Raw genomic sequence first — 21,708 nt, forward strand, 5'->3', positions numbered from 1 at the left:
AAACTGCAGAATGGGAGGCATGCTACTTTTGGCTTGCTGAGTCACAAGTTGTGTAGCTGTGACTTAATAATCAATTTGAAGAAAATTCTGAGAAGTTTACAACAAAGGTTAAAACAACTTAAATAATAAAGCAACTAGAGAATTTCAGGATTTCTGTGTTCAATGAAACAGAATTAAGAACTAAATAGAGCATTCTCCTTAGTTTCAAAATAAGTGGGAAATTAAATACACACTGTGGACCTGCAGGCGTAGATGAACAACAAAAGAAATAGCTGGGTGCCTGGATTCAAAACGTGGGGCTTGCACACAGAGAGCCCCAGTAGCAGAGTATTAAACAGACAAAAAATAAGCAGCACAGCGAAGCATTAGGAATATAGGTTGCTAGACTTTTCTTATCCCGGTTACAATACTCCCCTCTTTCTACCCCTTTTGCAAGGAACAGAACACACACTGCTAAGTAAGTTAAACATGCTTTACTTACATATTGATAGGTCTGATTCATGTACTGTTCCGTGCAGCTGCAAAGAGAAACACAGGCAAAATATTGGGTGGAAAGTACAGAATATAGTTCCAAACATATGTTGTAAGCTTGAGAGCAAGGTCACACACATTATTCTTTGCTATTACATAACGTAGACAGAAAGAGAGGAAAGAAGCTTTACTTCTGCTCTGGAGGAGCAGGGGGCATGATGTGATTGAGTATATCTATCTATATTAAACGACTTCACACACTAAGCAACAGTCATGCATGATTGCAGCCTCCCACAAAATAAACACTACACATAGAAATCAGCTATAAAAAAATCATGTTAAATAAACAACTAAACAAAATATCCTCCAAACACCAAGAAGTAAAATATGCATGCCAATAAACTAAAATAACACAATTGACAATTAGGCAAAGGATAACACACCCTTCCCAGACAGCATATATCAATTCCTCATACCACTAGTAATCGTCAGTAGTAATACAGTCCCTGCCCTCAATTCATGACACAAAAGGAAAGGAGATTGTGAGGGAGAAGGAAAAAAAGCAAACTTAGGCACCAGTTCTTAGCTGCAAAGCATTTCCTTTGAAAGATTTGTTGTTGTTGTTGTTTGTTAGTTAACTGAGTTGGCAACTCTCTTGCAGTACACATCCTCTGTTTTTGTGTGGCACACTGTGGAGTAGATGCTGTGGCTTTATTAGTGGGACCTGGTGTGTGAATGATTCTGCCCTGCTATGTACTTGAGCTGATGCTTTATTTTTTTTAACCTTCCAGCTCTGTGGTTCTGTGATTCCATGATGAGCAAAATAGTCTGTATTTTAAAGTCCTAGAGAATGTTTTTCTTTGAGATCAGTTACTGATGAATAATTTGGAACAAATGTGGAAACAACTAGGAAGTGTACTGTTTCCTGATATTTAATCCTATCCCAGCTTCCCTCCCCCCTACTCCCTATTCGGTTATTCAGTGCATCCCCACTTCCCCCCAGCTTTTACAAACTCATGTCTTGCTTTGGGTTCAGTGATGATTTGCTTGCGAGCCAAGTTCTGTTGGGGTTCTGTTTGTACTGTATTTTGATTCTGGGTTTCAGTCCTATATTAAGATCTTCCTCCTCATTGCAGATTCTGCATGGATTTCAGATCCCCAGTTGTTTGCAGGTGATTGACACATTTTGCATCTGGCAGAGCCTGCGCCTTGTTTGTTGATTTAAGAGCAGAATTTGATGCAATGGCTACCAGCGCACTGATTTGTTGATGCTTTCTCCTCATTTACACTATTTAAAATGAACTGGAGGAGGCTTTCTCTGCATGCGCCTGAATTGCTTGCTTCATAATTGGGAGATCACTTGGATTTTCTGTACCTTTGCCTCCCCTGTCCCTTATGGTCAGTTTCTCTGCCTGTGAGAAAAAACCATGCGGAAGATTGACACCAGTGCGCTGCCGGAGTCATGCTAGGAGCCTAGCAGAGGAATGTGGGGTAGCTCCTGTGAGAGAACAAACAATGAGCATTCCCCGCTTTCAGTCCGCTGGAATGCAAACCAGTTCAACCCAAACGATCAGAAGATTTCTGCATGATCACAAGCCCTGGTAGTGTGACAGTGACTTCAGTATGTGCAAACTGTGTTTTCAGGTCAGGCTTCCCACGCGAGGACTGCACATGAAAAGAACACTAAATAAGAAAGGTGTTCCCTGAAGAGCCATTATGTGATGTGAAGTCCTGAACCCTTCCATTAAAAACTCACCTCAGCCTCTGACCTTGACCATGGGTCACAGCAGTTATTTCATTTCTTAGGCGTGGAAATCAGATTTTGCTAGGTGAGGATTATTGCTCTATCAGGTGTATTGCATTATCTGTTGTTGCTTATCCCCCCCCCCCTTAAAGGAAGTGTGAGGGGTAGAGGGTGAGGCTTTCCTGTATAAGATATCATTAAGGATTTATGTACGGTGAGTGCATTTGTTTGGGCAACCTGTTCCTTTTGAAAGACTTCCTTTATATACGTTTCCAGCAGGACATTTTCTCTTTGCTACGATATAGAGTTCAGCTTCAGGATTTCATGGCATTCAGGCAAGATACCCTCTCCTCCTTCACCTCGAAGAGGCAGGGCATGCAAATCAAGAATACTGCTTTGAATAGTGAGGTTGGAAGTGGTGTTGGGAAGCTGGGTCTGGGCCCTGTGTCAGTCTTGGGCCCTTGGCAAAAGCTCAGCCTCACTTCTGCCCTCTGGAGCTGGCCCTGATCCATAACCTTGCAATACTAATCAAGAGCAGACAATGGGTTCCTTTCCAACTACAAGAGTTAATTAAGTTAACGATGCTAGAATGCTGGTGCTATCACCAATGATTGCTGCTGTGAAAGGTCACTTAATTGAATTGTCTCAGATTTTACTTTTTGCATCTCATTGATTTTTGACCTCACCCATAGGGATACCTTTCAACTGAGGGTAAAACTTCATGCATCTGGTGATGTTGACATTAGTCCATAAAAGCTTCTGCAAGACACTGACATGGCTGCTCCACTGCAATATTATTAATGGTGTCTAGTTAGGACAGGAAAATACGCTGCACATTACATCTCTGATAGCTACACTGTCAAAAACATTTCCACTGATACATCTGTCTGTGATTCCAACACATCATCGCTATCACAATGTCCTGCTTTTTTAACACTGTGTGGAACCCATTCAAATCAACTACATGTTGCCACAGAAGGTATTACTATTACTATTACTATTACTATTACTATTACTATTACTATTACTATTACTATTACTATTACTGTTATTACTATACTGCCTTTCATCTGAGGATCACAAGGTGGTTTACAATATAAAAATATTCTTAAGCTTGAGATGCAAGTAGCTGTGATCAGGGATGAGAAAATAATTCAAATTTGGAAAAGCAAGTAAGATTCTGTTCATGGCTAGGAAAACAATTACAATGTCTAGGCTGCAGCACATTGTCTCTAGGCTGCAGCCACCTAGGTGTCACAGATTTTACCAGACCTGTGATGTTTAATTTCACTGGAGGCGGGGAGGATAGCTTTCCCTAATAAAATTGGGGGTGGGGGGGATGGGGATTGAAGAATATTAACATTTGAGCTAATCAATTGTTAAATTGTATTGCTTTCAGAGTAATACTTTTATAATATAATATATTGAATACTTGTCTCCAAAATAACAGAATAAATGAATATGGCTGTGATGTTATATCCTCAGGGCTTGAAATAATATGGAAATAGACCCGAGGTTATTATACAGTTACAGCAGATATTCATTTGTCTAGAGGAGAAACCTTACAGAAACTGAATGGCACTATACAGTGCATGTTCAATAATGCAGGTAGTGTAACTGACTATAAGAGATCTAGGGCTTGCCACCCTGCTAAAGATATCTTGGTCCAATGCTAGCTCCAGGTTTAGGGGGTCCTTGGACACGATGTCCTCAGTGGGTCTCCTCTTCTGACTGGACCCACTTCTTCCTTGTTTGCCCCTTTCCTCTGTACCTGATCTGAACGATTGCCCAGAGAAAGAGATCACCAGGTAAGCGGGGACTGTAACTCCATCCCTTCCCTCTTGTTACCTCTTGCAAGCTTGCAGAGGCCGTTCACCAGGCAGTGACAGCAAGGAGGAGGATCAGATCCAGAAAGCTCCAGGGTCGGTTGCGGGCCTCCTGTAGGCTTGTGGACCTTGGCAGCTGATCCAGAGATGTTGGCTCTTGACACTTGTCTCTGTCTTCATCAGTTAATCATGTGAGTTTTAGGAAGCTAACGTAAGCACACTTACTCAGGGAGTAAGTGTTAGGGAACTCAACGAGCGCACTTCAGAGTAAACGTGCTTATGATTGCACTGTGTAATAGTTACTTAATTAAATATGCATAAGGTTGCATGTGAAGAAAGAAGCATACTTTGTATAGTTTGCATCCAGTGGTGGCTTTGCCTTAGCTGAGGCATGATGCAATCAGCCCCCTGCTTCTGCGTTCCTCTACCTCCTGCAGCTGACCATGCCAGATCCCATTTTGTTCCAGAGGATTTCCTGAACCAACTTTGGAGAGGGCTTAATGGTGTATTGATAATCATTTGTGGACTATATATATATATATATATATATATATATATATATTTGTGGACCCCCACCGTTCAGCCCGGACACTGATATCCAGCACTGAGGGCCTTCTGGCGGTTCCCTCACTGCGAGAAGTGAGGTTACAGGGAACCAGGCAGATGGCCTTCTCGGTAGTGGCGCCTGCCCTGTGGAACACCCTCCCAGCAGATGTCAAGAAAATAAGCAACTATCTGACTTTTGAAAGACATCTGAAGGCAGCCCTTTTTAGGGAAGTTGTTAATGTTTAATGCTGCATTGTGTTTTTAATATTCAGTTGGGAGCTGCCCAAAGTGTCTGGGGAGACCCAGCCAGAAGGGCGGGGTATAAATAATAAATTATTATTATTATATACATATACATTATACACACACACTCTATCTATCTATCATCTATCATCTATCTATCTATCGTTTGTGTGTGTGTATAATTGTCATTATGCACTCCATTTTCAGTTCCCTCCAGGACTGCTCCAGAATCTCTGACCATATACGCAGTTAACAGTTGAAAGAGAGCTGTTTAAATAGTGCCAATTTGAAAGGGCTGAGGACAAAATGAAGATAAAGTTGAGAGGGTGTTTGCTTTTCTATCAATATATGTTTTGTATCAGATACGTTATCCATGACTGCACCAGCCATTTGGAAGAGATTAAAGTCTTCACAAGGCAGAAGATCTGAAAGTATCGTTGCACAGAAGTGCATCAAACATCTGCTTGAGAGAGCAGCATTGCTGATACCGAGAGGAATATTGGGTGCCAGGATTCAACAGATACAGCGATTAGTTTCACATTTAAGTACAATTAAAAACAACAAATTAAAAACAACAGTCTGGGCGTAGCCTTGGAGTAAAAATCTAAATTATTATGTTCTGGCTGCAGTAGCAAATTGGCACATCAGGGAGAGAGCTACACTAACTTTTCTCTCTGATATGCAGGCTTATTATATGTAAGATTTTTGTGTGTATTGGAGTAGCATTAAAAAAAACAAAAAAACAAGTGCAGTTTAAAATGGCAGTACATTGGTACCTCGGTTTACGAACTTATTCCTTTCCGGAAGTCCATTCTTAAACCAAAACTGTTCTTAAACCGAGGCATGCTTTCCCTAATGTGTCCTCCCACTGCCGGTACCCTTCCACTGGTCAGCTTCTGTTCGTAGACTGAGGTAAAGTTCGCAAACCGGGACACTACTTCTGGTGATGAGGAGTTCGTAAACCGAATAGTAAACAGGGCTGTTCTTAAACCGAGGTACCACTGTATATAGAATTTACCAACTTAGGTCCAAAAATAGGCGTGGCACCAGAAGATCTATGACTGGATCCTGTGCAGTTGTGTGAAAAGGTAAATGCAACTGCAAGGCCTCTTTTTTCTTGATTTGGATGAAGTTCACTGTATGAGGGGAGAAGGAATTGATTCACCCACTTCCCAAAAACACTGACCCTCTTCAATTATCATTTTCATCTCTTGTGGACACATACAGATACCGTAATGGTTTAAACCCCCTCCCTGATTGTTTGCACTGAGGGAGACAAACAGATATGTCATGCCTAGTTTAGCACTCAAGTCTAACTTTTTCTTCTTTGTGCGTATAGGATAACTGCATGTGCCTGCTAGCCTTTTGTGTCCACATCTTGCTTCTTTACCTGAGCATGTCCTATGGCCCACACAAAATCACCGAGCAGACATTGAACAGGAAGAGATTGACTCATCAGGTTAGTGACTAGTGCTTTAATTGGCTGTGTGCCATGCAAAACAGGGCTTAGGGATGTTGGGGCTGATACCCCATCATTTCCTCCAGATGAATCACATTTTGCCCAATTCCTGACTTGTCTAGAGAATGATGTGTAAAAATGAAGAAAAGGTGACATGTAAATACTTAAGTTTGGGAAAGTGACTGTAGCATTTGGCAGAATACTGCTTAAATTATTCTTAACTTCATTGTATGAAAGGACCACTGCCTTGGTTTTCTTCACCCCTTTACCCCACATTGTGGCTGCCACTTTATTCTAGAAGCTAGACTTCTATTGCAACCAAATAAATGAATGTGAAGGGAAAGTGTTGCCGGTTCTGTACTGCTCTGTTTCATTGTGACACTGGCTGAATAAGGGGAAGTCTGTGCCATGGATGCCTGTTGCCTTTGTCCATGGAGTTTTCTTGGCAGGGATACTGGAGTGGCTTGCCGGTTCCTGCTCCAGGTGGATCACGTTTGGTCAAAACTCTCCACTATGACCTGTCCATCTTGGGTGGCCCTGCACGACATAGCTCACAGCTTCTCTGAGTTATTCAAGCCCCTTCGCCACAGCAAGGCAGTGATCCATGAAGGGGATCAAACCTCTCCATTCTTAAGGAAATCAGCCCTGAGTGCTCACTGGAAGGACAGATCCTGAAGCTGAGGCTCCAATACTTTGGCCACCTCATGAGAAGAGAAGACTCCCTGGAAAAGACCCTGATGTTGGGAAAGATGAAGGGCACAAGGAGAAGGGGACGACAGAGGACGAGATGGTTGGACAGTGTTCTCGAAGCTACCAGCATGGGTTTGACCAAACTGCGGGAGGCAGTGGAAGACAGGAGTGCCTGGTGTGCTCTGGTCCATGGGGTCACGAAGAGTCAGACACAACTAAACAACAACAACATGCCATGGATGTGTTTTGTTATCCCTGGTCCCATTCTGGGTTTCCAGTTTCTAACTTGGAGATGGTGCCTGTTCTTTTTAATATTCCAAGGCACTGGGACCCACTGCCCTACCAGTTCCCTTCTTCCATAACTCTCTTGCCTGCTGTAGCAAACAGGACTCTCGTTCTGCCTCACAGTGGGCGGCATGGGAGAGGATGGTGCGTGAAGAGATGAGTGGGAGAAACAGAGCCCTTTCTCCTCATGGCTTCAGAGCTTTGAAAGGTATAGCCTCAACCTCCAGCTTAAGACCTGGAATGGAAGCTCCACAGCGTGAGTCTTCTGCCATCTACTTTGCCGACAACCCCCTGCATTTCTGCGATGAAAAGTGGAGACATTTCTGCAGTTGCAACATGCTGAGTGCAACCACAACTTATGATGAACGTGTTGCTGCGTTTCCCTGATGATGTTCGGTTAACGATGCAAGATGTGACATCATCAGAGTCAGTGTTTCCCTTCCATTGGTCCACATCATAGTGACCTACTGCTTGTGTGTGCCTGCACATGAGAAAACACTGAGTGCAGTGACATTGCACCATGTATCTCCTGTAGGCAAATATTGGCGGTGTGTCTCTTTCAGACACCCCATCCTTTCTCTCTTCTTCCCCCCACCCCCAGCAGGCAGGAGGGGAAAGAGGGATTTCTCTGACCAGAGACCAAAACTTACCTTTTTTTAAAAAAAATACATTTTATTCTTGCATTTTCTATTTTACATAAACAAATGAGTTAAATACATAAACATGTAATCCCTTCTGACTCCTCCACCCGCCTCATTGTGGATCTTAATGTAGTGATTTCCCCCTCTGCATCTCTTTTTTTAACTCTATTTTTATAAATCCTTTGTCAATCCATAATTCTAATTTTTACTACAAGTTTTCTGTCAATCCTGCCAGTGAATGTAATTGTTTACAATAGCTTTTCAAATAAATTATAAACTTTGCCCATTCTTTATTAAAGACTTCCTCTTCCTGATTTCTAATTCTTCCTGTAAGTTTTTCCATCTCGGCATAGTTCATCAATTTCGTCTGCTACTCTTCTTTGGTCAGAATTGTACCATCTTTCCATTTCTGGGCTAAGATGCAGCCATGATCACGTACATAAATAATTTCATCTGGTCCTTCAAGATCTCTGGTCCTATAATACCTAAAAGAAAAGCTTCTGGTTTCTTAGGAAAAGTTATTCTCAACATTTTTTTCAGTTCATTATATATCATTTCCCATAAGTCTTTTATCATCTTACATGACCACCACATATGATAAAAAGTACCCTCTTTTTCTTTATATTTCCAGCACATTTTAGACTTTGATTTGTACATCTTAGCTAATTAAGATGCTAAGAGGCCTGACCTTCACCTCCTCCTTCCATTGCTCCATGAGTTTGTCTGCCCCCTGCCAAATTCTCCCTTCTCCAGTCGCCTTCCCTTCCCTCTGGGCTCACCTTCCCTGTGCATTAAATTAAGCGGAGGGTCACCTGCAGGCCTCAGGTCACCTCGCTCTTGTATATGCTGTACAGTCATACCTCGGGTTACAGCCGCTGCAGGTTGCGTTTTTTTCGGGTTACGGACTGCCGAAACCCGGAAGTATCAGAACAGGTTACTTCTGGGTTTTGGCGGTTGCACATGCGCAAAAGCACTAAATCGTGCTTTGTGCATGTGCAGAAATGCTGAATCGCAACCCGCGCGTACGCAGACGCAGGTTGCGAACTCTGTGGGTTGCGAACGTGCATCCTGCACGGATTACGTTCGCAACCTGAGCGTCCACTGTATTCATTTACTCTACAGCTGCCTCCTTCAAATGACATGCAAAACAGGGCGTGTTAGTAACGTCACTATAATTGTTTGTTTGTTTTAAAAAATAGGAATGTGATCTTACAGTGAATCTGGTTGTCCTAATTATAAATAGCTGCAACTCAAGATACATTCATTTGCTGAACAGGCAGTTCAGGATGTGTGTGGAAGGGAAGAAGTGTGCTGGCATTTGTGTCCCATGTGTGTGCATCCTGCCCCTCCGCTCAGAAATTTCACTTCTCTATGGGAAGCAACTGAAACACCAAGAGCTATAGTATAAACTAGCTTTTTAAAAAAAGAGACACTCCCAACATCTCTCTCCCACAAAGGCATAATATACTGAGACTTGTAACCAATTTATCAGGAGCAGGTGCCAGGAAAAAAGAAACTGTCCTTGGTAAGCAGGGGGAGTTAAAGCAGTTGCAGTTTTCCACCTTTCCTTTTACTCTCTGCACTCAGTGCAGCTGCATCAGAGTATGAAAACAGTGTTGAGTTTTAATGCAGAGTTTGGGCCTGTTCTTTTAAAAGGCCTTGTTTTCATTTTCGTTGTGAAAAATAAATCACTTGAAAGCACTCCACAAACCACAATTTTAAAAAATCACCACCCTGTATTATGGCTTTCTCTGTTAGCTCTGCACAAGCAATATAGAAAACATCAAAAATTAAACACGGAGGGATCAGGATTATGCCCACACATCCTATCCCCCACCTTTCTGCACTGAGCATGTCTTCTGTAGAGACCTATGCACATGCAAGCTGTGTGCCCATTGGCACTCTGCAGCGCCTGCAATCTGCATTTTTACTAGGGATAAGTGGATTCTGTCAGTTCCACTCCATTACTGTTCCAACATTCCAGTATCCCTTGGGTTCCGCTCTATTTGGATTCCGTCAGGAATAGCAGATTTTGGAATGTCAGTAATGGATTATGTGTGTGTGCCCTCACAATAATAATTTTAAATGGTGTAAATCACCCACCATTTATGCTTTTTTAAAACAAAAAACCCACTAGTCCCCCCCCATTAAACAAACATAACCCATATTCCTCTTCACGTGTGTGGTTTTATTTTTAAATCTCCACCTTTATGATTCTGAAAAACAATGTTAACAAATGATTTTTTATTATTATTGTTTATGTCTTGCAAAATTCTGAAAATACACCTTTGTAAGAACCACAGATTCTGAAATTTTGAATTCTGTTCCAATAAACATGGAGCCTCAGAATCAAAGGCGGAACACCACGTCTACGACAGAGGTGTCTCTCACCGAACGTAATGGAACTGTGAAAAAGACTTTATGAATTGAAAATGGAGATGCTATATGTACTTTTCTTAAACATGAAAATCTGTAACAATTTTTTTAAAAAAAGAACTAATCTAAGGCAGAATTCATCAGTGGTTAAGCCCAATTTATACAGGGTAAGGCCAGTGGATCTCCATGCACTGAATTTCTAGTTTCCTCAAGTACACAGTCCTATTGCCAACATCTCTACAGGAAGCATCATTTGAATTCATATATCCATTCTTTTTTTAAACCAGGTGTCTCATATACATCCTTTGTGACATAACATGTCCACATGTTAACGTACAGGACATTTTGCCTCAGCTACATTTCTTGAGGTTTGACAGTTCCTTGTCCTGTCTTTGCCTGCCATTGTGGGAATTCTCTGACTCTTCTGAGACATTGAAGAAAAGTCTTTGTTCTAGTAGAATTATAGACTCACAGAGTCATAGAATTGTAGAGTTGGAAGGGTCCACAAAGCTTATCTAATCCAACCTGCAATGCAGGATTTTTTTGGGCCCAGCATGGGGCTTGAACCCACAAACCTGAGATTAAGAGTCTCATGCTCTACCGAATGAGCTATGGTTGCTGCACAGTTTTCCATTTGGCTATTGCAACTACAGATTTCCTTACCAAAAGCCAGATTGAATAGGGGCAACATATAATATGTTTTCCAGGGCCTCCTAATGAATCAATTATTTTTAACGGAGGGACAAGGCACCCAAACATCTCTCTTTACGTGTGACTTTAAGCAGGCTTGCAGTACCCCCTCCCCAAACTTACGAAGGTGCTATGCCTTCATCAGCTGCACAACAGACAAGTTCAACTTGCAGAGCTTTGCAAATTGAAAGCTGCGCCTGTTGAATGTCTGCTTGACCTATATGTATTTATTGAATACATTTACAGTATATCCTGCCTTTCTTCCATCATGGAACTCAAGGTGGATTGTTTTCCTCCCTAGAAAACAGAAAAGAAGCTCTGGGATGAAATTCCATGATTTTGCTTGCCATCCTCCTCATGAGGAAAATTGAATTATTCTGTACCTAAGGCAGGTATAAAGCACACAGGCTTTAATCTAATCTAGATTAGAGCTAGACTATATGCAAAATAATCATGGCGACGCTTTACAATAGTACGTGATAAAACAATCAACTTGGCAATGCTGAGTTAATTAACTTCTACATTGGGAAACAAACCCATTGTCTTTATTCAGACCCAAATGAATAGAGCTGGACTTCTTGATTACATTTAATTCAACAGTTTCACCCTGGAGCCTCCCTCTGAAATTCCTTTGTTCAGGTATAGCCACCTTAACCTCCGTGGCAGAGTGGCCTGGTAGACGGCAATGTTCTCCCACTGGTTTATGAGTATTGCCTCCTTTTATACCAGATTTACATGTGCCCATTGATTCTTTTGCATTGTGCCCTATGTAGAATGGAGAAGGGCATTGCTTGCAGATATACAGTTTTATCTTGGAAGATGAGCTGACGAATGAACCATTGGTATTGGTTATGTGCAGAAATAAGGCATGACTTCTCAAATAGCTTTTGTTATGTACTTTGTGCTATTTATCAGCAACAGAGTCTCTGGAATTATTTCCTTGCTTCTGCTTCCATTTAGCTTGCATTGCCACAAAAGACAAAGGGGAGAGAAATTCAAATAAGTACCGGGGTGGTAACAGGTACCTGTAAGATATGAGAGGAGGAAAGGCAATAATAGCAAGTGAATGAGATGAAGGGGAGTCTGATAAGAAAGTCTGGAGGGCTAACAAAAAGAAAGGAAGGAGATGGAAGTTCTGCTGGAAGATTGGCAGATAAATACATCATCACTGAATGGTATCCCAAATAGATTTCAGTGACACACGTTTAAGAATTTTCTAATGCAATTTAAGATTGATTCTGAGTCAATTCCTTCCCCATTGTAATTCCAAGAAAGCAATTGAAGATCCTTCATATCTCAAGCACCTTCCCAAGTGTCCTTACCTTGCACAACTCCTTCTTGTCCTCAACTTTCATACTATCTTATTTCAGTCTATAAGGACCATAGTCTCAGCTACTAAAATATCATTTGAGTAGGGTGGTGGGGAGAGGAAATACGGTGTTTTAGCACCCGTATGATAATTTGAGTAATTAACCTGCTGTAGAAATTTCCTGAATTCCAGAGCAATGAAGTATTGGTTCATCAAAGGGAATGTGCATTCATTTCCCTCTGAGCAATGCAGTGTAAGGAGAGTCTGTCAAAAAAACTAGTTCCAGATTGGTTAAGAAATTGTTACTGAAAAGCAACATTTTTCATATTGCCTGGAAGACTGTAATGCAGCGGGTCCAGAACATGGAGCATGAGTCACATCACATGTTCATCATGATGACATGCAGGTTTAACAATGGGTTGTTGAACCTATTTGTTGACCCCCTTTATGGGTCATTTTGAGCCATTGATTTCTAAGTGGTGCATCAGGAGTACGCACAAGTGTGCAATACAAACCCTACCCAGGTAGGTTTCCTGATTGCTAACCAGAGAATGCGTTTCAAAAGGGGGTTCAGGAGGGGTATTTACTGGCCTTAGGTGGGAATGTCCTAGTCAAATGCAAAATCCTGTTCCTGGGCTTTTTTAGGAAACTATCTGAGAGCAACTCATTTAAGGTGGAGTACATTATGTGGGTGGTGCTGTGGTCTAAACCATTGAGCCTCTTGGGCTTGCCGATCAGAAGGTCAGCAGTCCGAATCCCCACGATGGGGTGAGCTCCCGTTGCTCTGTCCCAGCTCCTGCCTACCTAGCAGTTTGAAAGCATGCCAGTGCAAGTAGATAAATAGGTACCACTCCGGTGGGAAGGTAAATGGCGTTTCCGTCCGCTGCTTTGGTTTTGGTGTTCCGTTGCGCCAGAAGCGGCTTAGTCATGCTGGCCACATGACCTGGAAAAACTGCGGACAAACACTGGTTCCCACGGCCAGTAAAGCGAGATGAGCGCCGCAACCCCAGAGTCGTCTGCGACTGGACTTAATTGTCAGGGGTCCTTTTACCTTTACATTATAGTACTCTTGAGTTCACAGAGACATTGATGAATGTAAATTCAATCAAGAGAGCTTGCCTCAGGCTTGTGGTCACACCACTTGTTGCTAGTTGTTCTGGTAGACCGTGAGAGACAGATGAAGCCCTAAACTTGTGAATCCATACCTCAAATGGTGACCAGCTACCTTCAACTAAAGAAGCAAATATCCACATCTTGCTGTGTACTGATTCCCAGCTAACAACATGTCAGGGGCTGGCTGGATCCTGAGGAGTGGGCACCGGGAGAAGGGGCGTTGGAGACTTACTTGGGAGAAGGGATCAGTGTTGTGGAGGAAGCTGCAGGATTGGAGAGTGAAGAACTGGTGCAGAAGGCTGGTGTGGAGTCGAGGGCTTTGACACTGCCTCCTTCTTCCCCCACTTCTCCTGCTCCACTGTCTCCCAGGACCAGGAGAGAACTGAAGAGGGAAGAGCAGAATCAGGTTACATGCAGATGCAGTCTTCGCTTGCTTGTTCAGCTTGGATAAGGGAGGTGCATAAGCCGAAGCCATGGGCAACTACCTCATTAGGTGCACATCTAGGAGTACCTGAGGGATGTAGGACTGACAGACTTCCTAACTTGTAAGTGTACTTTTGACAATAAAGAGTTAATCCTTGTGGTCCCTTCTGCACACTACCATTCTATGGTTCCTGACTCTGGACGTGCCTTGCCTGACAGCGCTGTGACACCTCACTTGTCTTTTGCTGCTACTAGTTGAGTTTGGCAAATGCCAGCCGCCCACATGACTGCACAAAATTGTACAGAAGATGCACAGACTGGTATATCGCTCCTGTACACGTCCACTTGCAAGTAATGTAATCCACCAACCTGCCATGCAGGAAATGTGGGCATAATTGGCTGTTTCTTAAATGTGTGCTAAGTACATAAATACAAATGACCATAGCTAGTGTTTTGTTTGGTTTTGAAGTATTTTGGTTGCTGTTGAACCACCCTTAGTTACTGACTTGTTCTGTTGCTATGGAGTGAAATCATTAGTTCTACCTATCTCTTCAGGCATTTCTGCAGTGTTTTATCACTGCTTTCTGTTTATTCCTTTGTGGAAGTAAGACGTTTTAATCTCTTCCCATAGCCTTAAAAGTTTACTCAGAATGATAATAGCGTTCCTTGCTTTGGTTTCCAAATATGTATTTTCTTTTTCCCCCAAAAAAGAAATATCCTGGTAATTTTTCATGGACTTTCAGTAATGTATGCATAACCTGTGCCATTAATTTAAAAAAATGAGGTGTGCGTGCATGGAGGGGGGGGGGGGGAGTCCTGCAAAATTTCACTTTGGATGTAAAAATCAAGACTAACTGCATATATGCCATACAAAACACAAGCAAACATGACTTCAGAGAAACTACAGTATAGACTTTTTCACAGTAAGGGAAGGAAAACATTAACGATTAAACACATCAAAATATAAATGATTTAAGCTTATGCACATAAACAACAGGAAAGTAATCCGAAAATTAGGGAGCAGGCAGGGACAGGGAAGTTAAGACAATAATCTAGGTATTAAACTATAGCTTGTGGGGTTACTTTCCCCATTCAACATAATCAGCCATGAATTATTAATACAGATGACTGTTCATTCACAAGAAAAATGTGAAGAAGCCTCAAGTCACACCAACCTTTAGAGCATGTGGCGGGGGAAGAATACACCATGCTAGTAACATAAACAACTATGCAGCCACATGGTGGACATCCTACCATGTGGTAAAATGGTGCATTGTGTCCCTATGGTTGCAGTGAGTAGTGCATATTTTCAGATAATTTGAATTATAGCACAATAACTTGAATAATAGTACTGTTTGTTGTTGTTTTGTTATGTATTTTTTGTGTTTTTATACTGTAAATCATCCTGTAATCTTTGAATGCAGAGTGGTATTAAATTTAAATAATAATAGTAATATAGAGAGGATCCAAGGGGAGCTGGTAAGTTTTCAATAGTAGAACAGCAAACAATGGAAGTAGGCTTGCAGTCTTCTTTGCAAGGTACAATGGTACCTCAAGTTACAAATGCCTCAGGTTACAAACGCTTCAGGTTACAAACTCTGCTAACCTGGAAGAGCTACCTTGAGTTGAGAACTTTGCCCCAGGATGAGAACGGAAATCGTGGGCTGGCAGCACAGCGGCAGCAAGAGGCCCCATTAGCGAAAGCACGCTTCTAGTTAAGAACTGTTTCAGGTTAAGAATGGACCTCCGGAATGAATTAAGTTTGTAACTAGAGGTACCACTATACACAGCAGCGATTGATGGTATAAGTACCATGTTTCTCAGCACGAGGAAACAGTGCTGGGTTAAATATACCTGCTAAATTTCTGCCCGTCATAAAGTAGTTGTTGTTAATTTCATTTCTGTACCGCTTTATATTTTAAAGGAAAAAATCTCAAAGCTGTTTACAACACATTAAAACATCAAATTAATAAAACAACCCAGAATAAAACAAATTCAAACTTCAAGGAAAATATTTCAGATCCTTCTCTAAGTGACATTTTGCTTTCCTCATATTTATTTACCTACTTACCTAGAGTAGCAGAAGTACTCTAGGAAGCCAGTGTGGTGTAGTGGTTAGAGTGTTGGACTGGGACCTGGGAGATCAAGGGTCGTGAGTGGGATAAAGTTAATTAGACTCAGCAATACCTAACGAGCTTTCATTCATGTATGCTCTTGGACAAAATGAATTTGGAGCATAACAAGAGGAACTAGTAAATCCAGTAGGAAAAAAGAGCATGTGGTCTAATTAAGTGTGCATTCTGTGCAATTGCTCCTGAAAGGCAAAGGCTGGACAACATATGATGATAAAAGGAGGACAAGATGCTAGGGCAGGAAAAAGTTGGATACTGGGTCACTAAGTAGATGGCCGTGATTGGGACAGCACAGACACAGCCAAGTAGAAGTAGCTTTGTGATCTGCAGAAAGAGTAAGTGTAGCTGAAGCACTAATGGCATTCCGTTTAGAGAGCTGGGAAGCAAATTACAGGCAAGTTAATGCTGCATGAACATCTGTGACCCTGCAAATTGTTAGAAGGAAATAAGTTGTAGTAACAGAGAATAAGATTCAAAACTCATCTGTCTGAGTGCAAGTATCTCAAGGTGAAATAACAGAAGGAGAAGAGGCGGGAATATTGATTTCTGCCCTGCAAAACAGACAACAACGCCTACGTATTCCTGGAAGGGAATTTAACTCTCTCAGTGCATCATCTTTTTTAGTCTTCTGGTTTCTGTTGTGCTGGGACATTGGCTGTTAATTCAGAGGCAGCATTTGATTGTTTTGCTTCTATGGAGCTCTTGGACGAACGCGACTTTAAGTAGCCCTTTAGATAATACCACACACTCGAATTCTAACCCAGCACATGCAAAGTGCATGTGTCCTCTGACATTTAGTCAATAGCACATGAACACGTTGGCAGCTTTACTCTTCAAAACATTCGCAGCCACTGGCCCATTGCTGGGCACAGCTTTTAACCATTTTGAAAGTGAAAGGCCGCATATAACACATGTATCGTTGAAAGCTGAAATGAGGTGCGTGCATTTTGTACTCAGCTCAAGATACATTGCAGAAGGAGTTCTTCATTTCAACATTGGGTTTCTTCTATGTAGATCAGTTCACAAAGCTAAATCCCTTTATTCAGAATAGGTCACAAGGGTCAAATTAAGCACACCAGTGTACTGTAGTTTTATTTATAATTTTGTAATACAGTGGTACCTCGGGTTAAGTACTTAATTCGTTCTGGAGGTCTGTTCTTAACCTGAAGCTGTTCTTAACCTGAAGCACCACTTTAGCTAATGGGGCCTCCAGCTGCCGCTGCACCGCCGGAGCACGATTTCTGTTCTTATCCTGAAGCAAAGTTCTTAACCCAAGGTAATATTTCTGGGTTAGCAGAGTCTGTAACCTGAAGCGTATTTAACCTGAGGTACCACTGTACGTTGATGGGACGCGGGTGGTGCTGTGGGTTAAACCACAGAGCCTAGGGCTTGCCGATCAGAAGGTTGATGGTTCAAATCCCTGCGACAGGGTGAGCTCCCGTTGCTCGGTCCCTGCTCCTGCCAACCTAGCAGTTTGAAAGCATGTCAAAGTGCAAATAGATAAATAGGTACCGCTCTGGTGGGAAGGTAAACGCATTTCCGTGTGCTGCTCTGCTTTGCCAGAAGTGGCTTAGTCATGCTGGCCACATGACCTGGAAGCTGTACGCCAGTTCCCTCGGCCAGTAAAGTGAGATGAGCGCTGCAACCCCAGAGTCGTCCGCGACTGGACCTAAAGAATCATAGAATCATAGAGTTGGAATAGACCACAAGGGTCATTGAGTCCAACCCCCTGCCAAGCAGGAAACACCATCAGAGCACTCCTGACATATGGTTGTCAAGCCTCTGCTTAAAGACCTCCAAAGACAGAGACTCCACCACACTCCTTGGCAGCAAATTCCACTGTCGAACAGCTCTTACTGTCAGGAAGTTCTTCCTAATGTTTAGGTAGAATCATCTTTCTTGTAGTTTGGATCCATTGCTCCGTGTCCGCTTCTCTGGAGCAGCAGAAAACAACCTTTCTCCCTCCTCTATGTGACATCCTTTTATATATTTGAACATGGCTATCATCTCACCCCTTAACCTCCTCTTCTCCAGGCTAAACATGCCCAGCTTCCTTAGCCGTTCCTCATAAGGCATCGTTTCAGGGGTCCCTTTACCTTTACCTAATACGTTGATATTGGACCAACTATTCTTGCTCCAACCAGCACATGTGCCGATTCCTCCTCCAGAGCTGCTTCATATCAGTGTTATGGCTGCAGCATGATTCCTCCCAAAAATATTTCTACATGGAAGGTCTTCACATGGCTACATGTGGATCAGCACCGTTCTATGGAAACTCTCCACGCTACCAGACTCATTCTCAAAGCACTTTCCATGCAAAGATAATGTCTTTTACAGCAACTGCTGTATTGTTTCAACTGCACAGAAAACATTTTTCAGCATTAAACATGTTGCTGCCCTAGATATCCCAACCGACATGTGGAATAGCAAAAGCCACTTCCAGTGTGGGTAAGTGGGACTGGAGAAGCAGGTGGCGGGAAGAAGGTAGTTAACCCTTTCCCTCTCTTCAGTTTTCCTGCTCAAAGTGCCCCTCTAAGGTCACGTCCGCAACATACATTTAAAGAACATGGCTTCCCCCAAAGAATCTTGGGAACTGTCACTTACACCCTCACAGGTCCACTTCCCAGCACCCTTTGGGGGAAACCCTGTGCTTTAAATGTATGCTGTGGATGTGACCTAGCCTGCCCTTTATTTTACCTTCTAGGTCCACATACCTTTTCCCATAAGGGAAGGAAGTAGTTGGGGAAGCTGAGTAAGAAAATAGCCCAAGGATTGGGTGGCAGCCAGGAGCAGGCATATTTTCCTCCACTAGTACTTTCTGCTGTATTACAGGCACTTGCAACTCCTTTTCCTTAAAAAGAAAACGTTGCAGAGCTGTATCTAACATAGTTCATAGGAGTAGAGAATTTTGCAAGATACGGCTTCTTCTAGCACTCCATTATGGGAGGAGAATCTGCAATTGCTAATACTACACAACTTTTAAAGTCGTGGGAACTCTGACTTGCACTGAATCGGGCAAACAATACACAAGCTGGTACAAATATTGGTATTCGTATATATATTCATAGAGTTCATGAACATACAGTTTGTCTTCTTCTGGCAGTGTGAAATCTAAGTAGCTCGGCTTTCTGCCCCAGAGACACATTGAAATAAATAGCTCAGAATCCAAGTGGGTATTTGCAGAACCAATACATAATACGGTTGGGGAAATCCCATGTGCTAGGCTGCCTGAGTACCTGGAAGTATCTGTAGCATTGAGATAATGGATGTGAAGTGTTTTGAACACTCAAAAATGTATATAAATGGCAAGTATTGTTATTGTTAAGTTAAATGCTGGTCCATAGGAATTTGTTTTTGGTGTAGCAATTTAAAGCTTCACTCCTACGCACACTGATGGCCAAAACAGTTGTGATGTTATGTTAAATGCTTGGATGCATTTACTTTAGTTAGCCAGGCTTGAGACTAGCACCTGAAAGGTCTGAAAAAACTGATGCTGACCCCTCAGAGTTTGAAGTATAGTCTCAGCTGTGGTACCGGGAGCTGTGTCAGCGGCAATGGCGATTCTAGATAGTAATAGATTTGCTATAATAGGCTAAAGAGATGGGAGTGTTGTGTTATTTGTAAAGGAAAGTCCTCCATTCACAGTCCAATTCACGTTGTTGGCAATGACTGTTAAATCCCAAATAGCCTGGGACCTCTCCACCTGAGCCTGGCTCTCAGCATACAACCTGTCAAGCAGCAATTTACTTCAGCCGAGATGCACTGCTGTTTGCTCCCATGGTGAAATGCCTCAGTAGGGATTTCTCTTATGAGAATCCCTGCTTTGGGAATTCATTCCCCAAGGCAGTTGCTGCAGCTGATTCCCACAGTTGACAAGGCTGAGTGCTAACGTAACTTTAAAAATGAGGAAAGCATGCTGACTCCCCCCCCCCCTGAGGAGCATCCAAAATAGAAAAGGAAAACATATTGAGGAAGGAGAAATGATGAAGAGTAAATAAAGTCTTGTCAGGCAACAGTTTCTTTCATGCTTGGTTCAGTGGCCTAAGTGCCAAACCTGAATTTGTGTGTGTGTATGTGCGCACGCCAAAGGAAAGAGGCACCAGTTAATGTGAGGATAACGTGAAATGTGCATAGTTATCAAAATGTGCATGTGCCAGCAAATAATGAATAATGATGGCACCATCATGCACTTGTATTTTTGTCTTTGCCTTGGGTTGTGGGCTGCTGAAAAGAGCAAGGAAGTTCTTTCCGTTAGTATCATAGATATTACGTGCACAATTTTCAGCGTCATCCTTCTGAAAATCCTGGTGCTGCTTTTTGCCTTTATCTTCTCGTTTGTGAAATGAATCAACAATTGGATCATCAGCAGAGTTCCATCTGTCAAGTATTACTAAGTCTGGGACATCATCCAGGGATGGATTTCCCATATTGTCCAGAATAGGTTTCTGACTTGTCTTTGAAAGTTCATTTGCCCTTATTAATGATGTGGGAAGTCTGGGGTGATGTCTGAGCCATCACTTGGAACATGCCCTTTCTCAAAACGTTTTTCAGCAGGTTGGTAACTGTGGGCCAGAGAGAATCCAGCATCTGAAAGCAGTGGAGTTTCATGAAGACCAGAATTATGCACTCCCACATTCCTTGACAATCTCGTTTTCTCATTCACTAGATTCATCAATTGGGGGTGTGTGTGTGTGTGCAAAGAACTGGTTTCTTCTTTTATTCAGGAGCCAGTCTTGATGATTCTCTAAATCCAGAGATAGGGAAACTGTGGTTCCACAGCTGGTGCTGGGCTGCAATTTCCACAGTCCTTAACCACTGTCACAAAACGTGCTGGTCAGTAATCACACAGTCCAAAGTTGGAGTTAACGTTGTATTAGCAAAAACAAGATCTCCACAGACTTGGCTGAGTGTCAGGCCTAATGAACACAGCAGCTCATTCCCAGTGGCTCTTCCTCCATGAAATTAGTTGCCAAGACTAAAGGTCCCTACATCTCCACAGCTATCTGTCTCTTCCTCTCCAGGTCTTTTACCAAGCAATCAGAGACTACGCCTGCATCCAGCCAATCTCTCCTCTGCCCTTTTCATGCCTCTCCTGGTTATGAAAGACACGGGGAGGGGGTAGTGGAGTTTGCCCAGCAGGAAAGGGAGACCCCCATGACTCTTCATCAGCCTGACTCATCTCTGCCTCTTGACCTTCCTCCTCTCACTTGTCAGCTTCTGATTGTTAACTTCTCCCTATAACAGACTCCCAGCTCACTAAGCCCTGTTACCCCTTCAGCTTCCAGCACCACCTCTTCCCAATCTTCTCCCTCTGACCACTCATCATTGTCCTGCCACCACTGGGCTCTGAGCCTTCTTCCCTTGCTGGCTCCCCAGCTGGTTCTTCCCGCTCTGCATCCAACCAGTCCTTGACAACCATTGTCCATTTTAACTGGGACTGATGGGAGTGGAAGACCAAGAACAACTCGAGGGCCACAGGTTGCCCACCCCTGCTTTAAAAAAGTGGTTAATAAACAGAAAGGGTTTACAAAGCCAAAGTGAGTAAATGAGCAGTAAAATGGCAGATGCAATTCAGTGTAAACAAGTGTAGAATGATGCACTTTGAGGTTTAAAGTCTTATTGAACACACATGAGGGTCTCAACTGGTGGCAACTGACCAGGAAGAAGACCTTGGGGCTATAGCGGATAATTCAATGAAGATGTCAACCTTGTGTGTAGCAGCTGTGAAAAAGGCAAATTACATGCTAGGGATGATTAGGA

The 21,708-nt window shown here is 42.6% G+C and overlaps 1 long non-coding RNA gene across 1 annotated transcript; it reads left to right on the forward strand.

Moving 5' to 3' along the window:
* The first annotated feature begins 1,574 nt into the window (after window positions 1-1,574).
* On the forward strand, window positions 1,575-14,619 carry LOC144327497 (uncharacterized). The gene is made up of 3 exons (XR_013392565.1): window positions 1,575-2,300; window positions 6,170-6,289; window positions 11,273-14,619. It is a non-coding gene; the product is annotated as an uncharacterized LOC144327497 (long non-coding RNA).
* Window positions 14,620-21,708: the final 7,089 nt, after the last annotated feature.

This window comes from Podarcis muralis, chromosome 4 (assembly GCF_964188315.1).
Source record: "Podarcis muralis chromosome 4, rPodMur119.hap1.1, whole genome shotgun sequence".
Classification (NCBI taxonomy): domain Eukaryota; kingdom Metazoa; phylum Chordata; class Lepidosauria; order Squamata; family Lacertidae; genus Podarcis; species Podarcis muralis.